The following is an 11,920-nucleotide window of genomic DNA, read 5'->3' as shown; positions in this document are numbered from 1 at the left end:
TTGCCACATTTCTGGGCTGGGCGCGCGGCGCGGTGAGTGGCAGCCGGGGCGCCCCGAGCGCTGAGCGGCGGCACCGCGACCGCCCCCGCGCCGCCTCCTCCCGCCGCGCCCGGGCGGGCACTTGTTGCATTGCGAGAGGGCTTCGGCAGCGGGCGGACTTCTCATCCCGTCCTGGCTGAGGTACCGCAGCGGGAAGCGCAACTGGTGGCCGCGGCGCGGCAGCCGCCCGCCCGGTCCGGCTGAGGGGTGCAGGGTGGGCATCCCGGCGGGCGGGGCTGAGGGGGGAGCCGGGGCGCCCCGCGGCAGCCCCGCACTCCGCCGCGCCGCGGGCAGGGGCACCGGCGCCGTGTGTCCTTCGCTCCCCCGGGGCAGGGGAACGGGGGGCGGTGGGACCCGCCGCTGTCGCCGTGTCGCGACCCTGTCGGCGCAGCATCGCGGCGTCGCTCGGGGCTGTTTGCCCGCGGTTCGGCGGCCCCCTCGGGCGGGAGGCGGCGGCACAGCCCGGCGCGCAGCGCGCTCCCGGCGCTGCGGGGCTGTTCCGCGGCTCCGTACAGCCCGGACAGGCGATATCTCTCCGGTGCCACTCGCCCTCGAGCCCCGGCCAAGTTGCGGGCGCTGCGGTGGCTGCGGGTTTGCCAGAGTTTCCGAACTCCGGGGCCAGCTGGGACGCGGCGCCGTCCCGTTAGCTGGCGGTGCTGCTCCGCCGGGCTGTGCCCGGTGCGCGGCTGAGCTCCCGGAGGTGTGCGCTGCCCCGGTACCGCCTGCTGTCGCGGCCGTGCCCGCACCCAGAGCAGCCTTCCCGCGGCGGCCGGGGCCGCTCCCCCGGCTCGGGGGACAGTCAGCGGCTGGCTGCGGGCAGCGCCGCCGGTCCCGCTGGGCGCCCGCGCCGGGGAGCTCTGAGCAGAGGATAACGCATCTTGAAACTGCTTCACTCGTATTTCATTAATCTAAGGATTGGGGAAGCATTAGGCACGGGCTCTGTGTGCTTAGCGGAGGGAAGCGTGCTGTGATGGGTGCAAACTTTGGGGACGGGCATCGCTGTTCTGGAGACTCTGGGATGAAGCATTCCTCTGTCAGTCCTTATTGCTCTCTCGTTTCAGCGTTAGCGTTAGGCTAATTGTCCTTGGGAGAGCAGAAATTCTCCCAAAGTGTTGTTATTTTCCTGCTAAAGTATCTGTGAGTTGATACAGTGCACAGCGCAGAGCCATTAATGTCAAGCATATAAATAATTGTGTCTTAATGCACAGCTTATGTTAATACGTCTTTCGTGACTATTTTTTGAACGACTGGATTATTGACCCTCTGCACAGAAATGCCAGACCTAACATGAACCGTAAAAGAGCAAATAGATTTGTTTTAATAAATAAGGGCTTGAGGTTGAAAGCATTTTTACAATTCTATTGCTAGTGAAAAGACAGTAATTTTTGCAGTCCCAGGAATAATTATGCGCAGTTGTGAATGGAGCAAATTGACTTGGCATGGAGGGTAGATGAACCTCCTGCGATCTCTAGATTATGATCATTATTGTTATTGTAGGCCAGTGGGAGAAAAACTGTGTCTTTCCTTTTTATCCTTTGATTTCTTTCTTTTTTTGGGGGTTGGAGGGGGTGGGGAGTTGAGAAATTGAAGATTGTGCTTTGATGCATTTTCAGTACCAGGGCTCCGAAGTAATTTTCTTACTGAACTGTGTGGTAAAAGGCATTTGTGTTTGGAGATGGAAATTTGCAATTGAGAGTGAGGAAGAGGGACTGGAGCTGGGCTTCATAGCTAAGCCACAGCATTAGATATAGGTTAGCATTTTATAGCTGCCTTGTAGAAATGTGCTTGCTTATTTCTTAAAAACAAAACTGAACTTTAACTTTTGGACCGAGTTCACATATCTGACTTTGCTTAGCGTCTTTTTTTCCAAAGCAAAATGTATTTGGCTTGTTCGCACACCATTACTTTAACTTTGTCCTGTCTTTTTGGGTAACCTGCTTTGGCTGGGTGATGGACCTAATGAACTAATAGGTCTTTCACGGTTGTAGCTCCTTTGATCCTAGAAGTAGTAAAGATTTTTATGAACTGTGACCTGGAGAAACTGCTACATACCAAAAACATTCTCTGCTTAACTTCATATATCCTCTGCTTAATCTGACCATTTGCCAAACTGCTGAAGTCTGTTTAGAAGAGCTGTGGGAGAATGTGCACACATGTGACTATTTGGGAATTAGTCAGTGTTTTATGGGCTGTTAGCTCACGCTGATTAGGAGGTCTGCAGCTTGAGCCATTTGTGGCATTGCCAGCTTTCCACTCTTGTTCAGGTGAGCTGGGTACTGATGGCACTCAGCTGTTAGTGTTTAGTGAAATTTGATCTCTTCAGCCATCCTTTTGAAGAGGGTGGAAAGAATTCAACAACTGGGTCTCTTTAAGCATCCTTTGAAGAAGAATTGCAAGAGTTGAAGTCCCAGCTCTTACAACCAGAAGTGCAACTCTTTCTCACAGTAAGTTCTTGCCACATTTCTGGTCTCTTGCCACCTGCAATAAACAGCAGTCCTCAAACTGCTGATTTTTTGGGCCTTCAGGCAGTCTGCTGGTCAGAAAACCCATTGCAGCCCTCATCAACATTAAGCAGAAGAGACTGCCCTAGAATTAATCGAGTTGAAGAAAGCCTGAGAACTGTGGGCTGCTTTCTTGATGTGCAGCTGGAGCAGCTTGAGCAGCTTCTGTCACGTGGATTTGTTGTGAGGCAGTGCAGATAATGCACCCGCCTTCTTCCTGTGATCTGAACAACTTCTGAAAGCTGACAGCGTTCTGACCCACTGTCACTGTTGGGATGAGGCTCCTTCTTGGCATTTTTGGGTGGATTTAAATCTGTAAAATGCAGCTAGCCATGGCTGCTCCATGGCATTGTTAGTGATGTGTACTGAAATCCTAGGCTGGTCATTAAGGAGTAGACCCTGCTTCCTGTTCTCCCATCCACAAAATGCAAGGGAAAATATTGCTGCTTGTTTAAAAAAACAAACAGAAATGAAGTCAGTTAAGTGACCTGGCTGATTGAACTACTCCTAAAATACTTCTGTAGCTAGAGTGACCATATGACCTCCTGCAGCTCATGCTGGCAGATTGTCTTTTCTGACCTTGTCTCTGTAATTAGGGCTGGAGGAGACTTGAGAGATCTCTGCACTTGCACTGATAGCATGAGAAACTGGTAGCTAAAAGGTGTTTTTTACTTTTTGGCTGCAGTAGGTCCGGTTTAGGTGTGCAGCCTCGCGAGTCTGGTAAATTTTGACCTTTCACCACTTTCACCTCCTGTCGTTGTTCCCCTTCTTCTGACTTTGCTTATTCTGTGTACGTGTAGATAATGGCCAGAATTGGAGATGTTGGTCTTTTAAGATCTGACATGCCAGTGGTATTCAAGGGTAGTGAATTGTTATTTAAATATAGGACTTTTTATGAAAACTTTTCCCTGACGGATTGTTTTAGTGCTATTGATCATGATGCAGACTTCTATAAAGCTGTGGGTAGCCCTGTTGGCCCTGCTTGGAGTTAAAAGCTCTCTTCCCTGTTGCTCCCTGTGGTCATTTAGAGAAAGAATGTTAACAATTTTCTCTCCATCTCCAGCTAACACTCAGAATCCTGTGCACAATGGAAAAAGTACCGTATTCAGTATTTTGTTCCTCGGATCCCAACGAGACCAGAGAGGGAAGAATCCTAAGAGGAAGAGACTCACATGAATCGTGAAATGAGTGGTTAAATAGGACATTAGTCAGGAACTGAAATGTGACATGGAAAGTTTAATGTATATAAATAATTTACATAGCAGTGGATAGTCAGAGCAAGAGGGAAAGATACAAAAACAAATATGCAGGATGAAGCTTGGCTGTTATTTTTTTCAGGCACGTTTTCCACTCCAAGTTTGCTAAATCTTGCAGACGTGCTCTTGGGCTTTCTCTAGTCCTGGTTAACTACTCAGAAGTGTGTCATTCATCCTGTTCCACACAAAAGGTGAAGGGAAGCTACTCTAGCACCCTCTGGAGCTAGCTACGGTGTCTTTGGAAGTCCTCCTTTCCCCTCTAAATCATGAAGGCTTAAGGAGCAAAGAGTGAGATGGAATATAGATTTTTTCCTCATTGAATATTTTTTTAAAGTTTTTTTTTTTTTTAGTGAGTGACTTTCTTCCCCCAGCTCCACAGTGCAGTTGGGTGTAGTGATGTGATGGTAGGGAGGTGGAGAAGGCCAAGGAGAGGCAGGGATGATGGAAGCAGGAAAGACTGTCTGCTCTGTAGAGCTTTGTGCTGTTGGTTGCCCCACACACTATTTAAGAGCTGCTCATGCTCCTGGATTTAGCGAAACAAATGCTGAAGCTGCTAAGCAAGGAGAAATGAGGAGAAATCTCTCTAAGCTGGGGATGTGACTGCAGCTCTACTATAATGCCACACAAGCCTGATGCTGCTGATTTCATTAAAAGCATCATTCAGGGCCTCAAAGCAGGTTTTAATACTTGCTATATGTTTTTTTAAATATGCTGACCTTATCTGGTAAGCCTGTAATATTTGTTGCAATGAAGAACAGCTGCTGCATAAATACATATATAATATCAGTTGCCAATTCTGTAAGCTGTGCTGAGACTGTGACTTGTTTGAAGTGGGGTTGCTATTAAAAGGCAGGTGGCAAGATGTTTATTTTGCACCTTGTTAATTGCTTGTTTTTCCTGCTGTAATTGGCTTCCTAATGGGGGCAGAATGTGCTTGGTTTTGCACACAAAGCTTCATTAGTGACAACTGATGGAAAGGATTCAGAGGGTGGGATTTAGATGAAATATATATATATATATTGAGTAACAGATGTCTCTGCTAAATAGAGTATATGAGGAAGTCCTGTAGATGCATCCAAAAATGTTTTCCCATAAAATAATTTAAGATCTTCTAGTGTTAAGTATAAAGATTGCTGCCTATTCCTTGAGAAGGGGGGAGAGATGTTGTTATTTATGTTGTTTTTGTGGGGCAGTGATTTTGTTCTGCTTCACTGAACAGGAGTTGGCATGCTGGGATGGTGCTCTCTGCTCAGGACTCTTGCAGGCAGGACATGGCTGTGGAAAAGCACAGCTGGACCGTCCATGATCCTGGCTGTGCTTACAAGTGAGAGCTGAGGTGGTGTTCTGGCTAGGGGTAGATGCTCCACAAAGACAGTTCTTGTTTCAATAATAACTTATTTTTTTTTTTTATGTGGTGTAAGAGAGTGGTCTGAGAGTCATCAGGATGGTCATCTGACACCGTTGTGTTAGAGGCCATGAACAGATTTTTGTGCTGTTCAGTTTAATATGCTCTTGTACCTGTAGAGGTTTTATGTAAATTTTACCTGCTGTAGGTGAAAGGTGAGTGTACTTGTGTGTGTGTGTATGTATGCATGTGTATGTAAAATTAATAATGAAAGGGTAAGGTGGCTCTTCATGGAAATGAAGCCCTCCTGTCCCCTCCTTTTTTTTTTCTTTTTTTTTTTTTTTTTAAAGCACTACGATGGGATTGAAAAATAGACCTGTCTATTCCCTACTTTTCTGCTTCCTCAGATGCCAGTATTTAACTAGTTTAAGACTGGATTTATCTGTCATGTTTCTTCTTAGTAAGGTGACTTCAAGGCAAAAATATTGCCAGTCTTGGATTGACATATTTAATAAGAAAAAGTATTTATTACATGAATATATCACAGCCTAATTGACTGTTTCATGTTGGAGGGGGAGAGTAATATCCTGAGGCAGCATTTTAATCAGAAAGATCACAAGACTGCCCATCAGTTCTACTCTTCCATGCAAGTGTCCTCAGATGACAAAATAATCCCCTTTCTTGGGACAGCGCTTTTAATTTCTGCAGAATCTTTTTTTTTTCCCACAGAGTGAAGAATGGACTGTGTAGTTGAGGTGAGGGCAGGACTTGTCAATTATTAATGCTTGAAGGGAAAAGCCCCAAGGTGGTGTTCTTCCATGGAGGGAGGACTGCCTATTCCCAGTGAGCTCATGGATGTGCTTTTGCCTCTGATGTGCTTCCTGCCTTAGGCTGGGAACCCTTTTCTCTGGGTCTGTACACAGGCCCCGTCCCATCAGGGTTTATCTCCAAGGCACTGTAGGGAGCCATCCCTCTTGTAGTACTTTACCATGGCATCAATGAATTTCTGAATGCAATGAAAAGGAGCAGGGGGGAAGATGTTCTGACTTAGTTTTAAGTCTTATCTCTGAGGTTCTCATAAGTCTCATCATAAGTGGTGATGGATGTATTTGGAGCACGGGATTAAAGAGCAGGCTCTGCTGAAGGCTGTCCTTTGGGGGATGCTTATGTCTGTAATCGAACTTGGTGCTTGGACTTTTTCTTCCATTTGTCTTCTGGCCAGCCTTGCACCTTGCAAACCTTCATGGGAGTGGGAATAGAAAGTGATTGCTGTAAGTAGGAGCAAAAATGCATCTGCTGAGTACCTTATCTCTTGACAGTGGCCAGTAGTGGCTGCTTAAGGAAGCAGATAAACTTAAAGCAAGTGTGCAGTAGTAATGAAGTGGGATGCTTGAATTTTGTGTTTCATGTCAGTCTGTGTCTGTAATCTTGTTCCAGAACTGGGAAAATAGGGAAGAAAATGTATTTTTTTCTGATTAAAACAACTTCAGATTGGGCATGTCAGCCTGTTGTGTCCAGATTGAGGTGCCACATGAAAGCTGGATGTCTTAAACCATTTCAAAAGCTTCCTCTGCTATGCACTGTATTCTGGTGAAAGAACTATTTCTGGAAAAGTCCCTGGTGGTGTGAAGAGCCTGAGATCTCCCAGTGTACATCCTTCCAGCATGGATGTAGGGAGGAGGACAGACTTGATGCATTGGGTACGATGTTATCACTCAGCAGAGTGGGCTGCTGTGCACCTATCATAGTGCCATCCACAGGGAATCTTCCATTGCTTTGTTTATTGAGCTGCTGTTTTTAAAATTAAAAACAGCCAAATGTTTCATAAAATATTAAGAGGTGCTGCTTTAGTGCCTCTCATCAGATTAAGTATGTCACTCTCTGTGTCCTTAGGGTGATGAAGCCCATCAGCTTGGTTGTTCTTTCACCTTAAGCATGCATTAAGGTGACATGCTTCATCTCACAAGGGATGCTGAAGCTATCACACTGCAGAACTGGGAACCGTAGGGGTCCTGCACTTTAGCTGTGGCTTCTCAAATGAAATTTTGCAGAAGTAATACCGTTTGCTTTGTGCCAGTGAATTCCTTTTTGTTAGGGAAGTGCTTTTTTGAGCAAAAATATTGAGGTAATACAGTGGTAGACACATGCACAGCAACTACGCTGCAGGAAAGAAAGACATTGCGGCATGTTTTATATGAAAGACCAAGGACTGTTGCGTTTCAGTGGGTAAAAGAGAGAGGCCTCTACATTCCTCAAACACTTTTTATGAATATGGATTTTGAAGTTGTTTTGCTTGCAGGTGAATTTCTTTTTTATTCAAGAGCCAGTTCTAGCATTTTAATCATAACACAGTAGTGCTGGTGTAGCAGAGTGTTGGGAAGCTGTGGGGAGTGGTAGCCCCAGGACTGAGGGAGGGTCTCAGCTTGCTGCAGAGAAGCCCTGAGGGCTGCACGGTGGTGGAACACAGCATGGTGGAGCTGGGACTGAGCCATGGGGGGCTTGCTTTCACTGAGTTTTCCATCATCTCTCGCCTCTGCCCAGCAGTTCAGCACTCTAGTATTTGTGTAGTATTGTATTTGCAGGGTGCCCCTATGAAGGAAGGAATGATGAATCTGATTCCATGTTCTCAGAAGGCTAATTAATTATTTTATGATACTATATTACGTTAAGGAATATTAAACTATACTATACTAAAGAACACAGTAACGATACTTACAGAATGCTAAAAAGATAATAATGAAAAACTCGTGACTCTCTCCAGGGTCCCAATACAGCTTGGCACTGATTGGCCAATGAGACAAAACAATTCACACTAGAAACTAATGAAACAATCACCTGTTCGTGAACAATCTCCAGCCACATTCCAAAGGAGCAAAACACAGGAGAAGCAAATGAGATAATAATTGTTTTCCTTTTTTTCTCTGAGGCTTCTCAGCTTCCCAGGAGAAAAATCCTGGGCGAAGGGATTTTTCAGAAGATATGAATGCCACAGTGTAGCGTTTGGGAATGCTGCGCCATTACCAGGTTAAATAGTCTAGAAGTTCTAATAAATTCAGGATATGAGACCAACTTGACTTTTGAATTTCCTGGGTTTGGGTTGCATTGCCTCTTTAAACTCAGTCAGTCATGGCACCCGTGGCGTGGCTGCTCCGGCATTCCCGCTGTGCGCAGCAGAGTCACACCCGTGTGCACATCAGGGGGCTCTTACTCAGGAGCCTGCTCTGAAGGGCAGCAGCTCCTCTGTCTGATCTGATACCGCTGCTGCAGCTTCGCTTGGTCGTGGTTTGAGGGAATAATAAAGTACAGCCTTCAATCATGCGGCCTGATCAGAGGGGGCTGTCTGTGGTGATGGATAAGTCCTCCTGGAACAATAGGCTGCTTGAGCTGTGCCCAGGGACTGCTGGGTTTGGTTGGGGTTTTGCATTAATTTTTGGCCTAAATAAAAAGAACTGTGAGATTAAGGTTGCGGTTTTGTTTGCAGTTTGCCTTCAAACCTCAAAATCCAGCCTGATCTAAAAGGGTACTTTACTGTGTATGTCTCTGCTCTCCCCAAAACTATCTGTAGAGCATTTCCCCCCTCTCTCCTTTAGGATATGCTGAATATTTTGGGTGCCCCCAAATTATTTTGATTCCTTAAGTTTACTCCCTTCAAAATAGGCATAAACAAAGACATCTTTTTATATTTCACCCTTGTGAAATGTATTTCACCCACCTGGCCTGATGAGTGACATGCTGAGAACACAGCCATGGGTTCTTTACCCTGGGATGTCCCCCCAGCCACAGCTTTTTCCTAAAAGCCTCCTGTATGACCTTGTCAAGGTGCTTTGCTTCTTTTCTTCATTTATCACATTTGCCATTCTCAGCAGAGAAGCTAAAAAGCTTAATATTAAGAAAGTGCCTGTATCCTCTGAAAGATAGCTTTTTATTGAGGAGCCTTGGAAGATGAATGTGTGTATAAGTTCCGTTTAGCTCTGTAATCACTGAGCTGGGCAGCAGTTTATCTGCAATGTGGGTGAATCTTAGCTATGGGTTACACAAAGGGTGCCACCTGTCTGCAATGGGGCCAGAGGTGTGTTTGGATGTATTTGCATTTCTGCAAAAGAGAGGTGTTTTTCTGCTTCTCTGTTGAGTAACATCCTCAGTGAGTAACATCCTCAGTGTGTGGAGTCAGTTTAAAGCAGAAATTATTGTTCTTCTTAAAGTACTTGCTGAACAAATATATTTTTTCTTCTTTTCTGCAAAACAAAATGGTATGTGGGTGAAAGAATGGCTTTTCCCCCAGCACATGTGCAGCCACTTTATGGATCGAAGAACAGTCTTTGGAGCACAGAAGAGCTATTGCTGCTGTAGAGAAATGCCAGCATGGTGCCCTATTTCCAGCATTCTTAACTTCAGTGGTGGTGGTGGTGGTGGGCTGGAGCTGTGCTGCAGTAGCTCTGCTTGTACTGCTACTGTTGTTTCGGCATTCTGCCTTTGTCACGGAATCAGGATATCTGGAGGAAAGGGATTCTGGGATGATTAGGACTTCTCTGTCACACACAAGAGAATTTCTTACTTGGAGAATGGATAATAGAATGCCTCTATAGGAGAAAGTGAGAACTGCCCAGAACATCCTAGTCTCCTGCTAGAGGTAAGGACACAGAGTTCTGCTCAGAAGTAGAAGAGAAGCTATCTTCATCTAGATGCAGTGTTAGGCTTTCTAAAATCTGTCTGTGATCTCTTATTGTTCTATTGAGGTTTTATGTTTCTTTGCTTTCTCTGTCAGTAAATGACCATTTCATTTTGGCAGTGCCCTACAGTTGAAATTATAGTTGGGGCCAATTTATTGTGGATCTGTTTAGCATCAGTTTTATTGTTTGCGTGCATTCCTGCTCTGCTGTGGGGTTGTCATTGCAGTGCCTTTTGGGTATCCTCTTTTTGCTGTCACTGGCCTGACTCCTAGGGCTTGAAAAACTGTTTGAGGATTCCTTTGGGAGCCTAAGGGCCTTATTGGAAAGAAGTCAAATTCTCATAAGTTCCTGAGAAAGCTGTCATAAGCCTTGTGGCTGCTGGGTTATTGCCAGGACCTTAATTCATGGGACACATGATGAGCCATTGCTAGACAATATTGGTTGCAGATTCTTTTGTACTGTATTATGAAAGGAGAACCACTTCTGGGCCATTGTTTTAGCCAGTGTAAGAACACACAAGATTTTTTGTAAGGAAGTATTTACAGTTTATTAAGCATTGTTTTCTGGCTTTTTTCTTTTCCTTGCTAGAGTTCTTTCTCTGTGCACCCAATTCACCTCTGCAGGTTTCAGTCCTAGCAAGAATTCATCCAAAGTCAGACTGCTTTTGCACTCTGTGGCTTTTGGCAATGGAAGACCCACATGACCATGCACTGACCAATTTAAAGGGAAGTGCTGCTCTGGGTGAGCCAGCTGTCCTTTACTGCCGTCCAAGTTGTCTGTTACAGTGAGGAAAATGGTTTTGATGACCCCTCCTGATAGTATTTCCTTGTAGGTATATAGTTTGTTCTTTTGGCAGGCTTTTGATTAAGTTGCATAGTTGCTCTGGTCCTTCATATTTGCTCCACGTTCTCAAGGCATTTGGTAGTTAGTTGATCCCTTCGCTGCCTCTGCAGTGAAGGGGTTGAAAGTCAGAGCTACCTTATTTGCCTCATGGAGTCTGCTGACTCATGGCTGTGTCCTGCTCATGGCGAACAGTATTTGGTATAACCAAATGTTGAATAGCTAGTCATGAAGTTTTAATTTCCCATGGGCAAACAGTACTCCACCCAAAGAGCTTGCGTTCTGTCCTGGTGCAGTTTTCTGGTTTTAGTTTAGACCTACAGCCCTATACTCTACCCACGGGGTGAGAAATGGATGAATTAAAAAGTTACCCAGTAGAGTATTGAAATGTCATGAATGTTGTTTCAAAGTAATTTCAAATACTTAAATTCAAAATGAAATGTGTCAGTGTGTTGAAATTGTTTGATACATCTCTCTGTTTGGGACTGAGCTGGGATGGAATCCAAACCAAGCCATGAAATATCCCTGGAGGGAAAAGTGCAATGCAAATTGGAGGTAGAAAAGTCAGTCTGAGCTTTGGTTTGGCTTTGTCTTTGTAGTCTCTGAATGTGTGCCAGCTATGGATGAACAGCAGTAGGACAAATATTTAGGTGCTGCTGTACAGCCTATGGAAGTTTTATTCACTGGCATGCATTACCAGATCTGAAAAATTGTGTTTCCGTCACAACCCACGCCACTTAATTTCAGCACAGTGTTCTGCCAGCCCTGAAACGTGTCTGTATTTGCTTCTAGAGAGCTTGCTCAGACTCAGGGCTTGGTTCCATCTATTTCTCTGTTTTCTTGGCTTGCCTTCTGCAGATAAGATAATAGTAATAATAAAAAGCCTCAGAAAAATCCTCTCCAAAGTGCTGCTATTGCAGCTGATACACTGATGGTTTTAGCAATCATTTAAGTTGTTTGCTTGCCTTCCCTTCCTCCCTTGTTTTCCCCTCCCGTTTCCCCCCACCATTTTTCCCCCCATTTTTCCTGGGTTTTTTCGCCCCCGTGTTTTTTCCGGCCCCTTTTCCCTCCCTTTTTTTCTGTCCACCCCCCATTTTTTTCCCCGTTCCCCCCCGTTTCCCCCCCCTTTTTTTTCCTACCCTTTCCCCCTGTTTTTTCCCCGATTTTCCCCCCGTTTTTTTCCCCGTGGTATTTCTTTTTCCCCGTGGTATTTTTTTTCCCCTTTTTTTTTCCTTTTTTTTTTTTTTGTTTTTTTTTTTTTTCTTTTTT

The 11,920-nt window shown here is 45.3% G+C and overlaps 1 protein-coding gene across 4 annotated transcripts in view; it reads left to right on the top strand.

Moving 5' to 3' along the window:
* The first annotated feature begins 51 nt into the window (after positions 1–51).
* Positions 52–11,920, top strand: part of TSPAN4 (tetraspanin 4) — a 415,983-nt gene continuing 404,114 nt past the window's right edge. For 3 of the 4 annotated variants that reach the window (XM_041481225.1, XM_041481228.1, XM_041481227.1), the window contains exon 1: positions 52–180. The gene's annotated coding sequence lies outside the window, so the exon portion shown is untranslated. The remainder of the gene's footprint in view (positions 181–11,920) is intronic. The other variant, XM_041481229.1, reaches the window with a different exon arrangement.

This window comes from Pyrgilauda ruficollis, unplaced genomic scaffold, assembly GCF_017590135.1.
Source record: "Pyrgilauda ruficollis isolate IOZ18807 unplaced genomic scaffold, ASM1759013v1 scaffold55, whole genome shotgun sequence".
Classification (NCBI taxonomy): domain Eukaryota; kingdom Metazoa; phylum Chordata; class Aves; order Passeriformes; family Passeridae; genus Pyrgilauda; species Pyrgilauda ruficollis.
The sequence above is the reverse complement of the archived record's forward strand: the minus strand, read 5'-3'. Positions and strand labels throughout refer to the sequence as shown.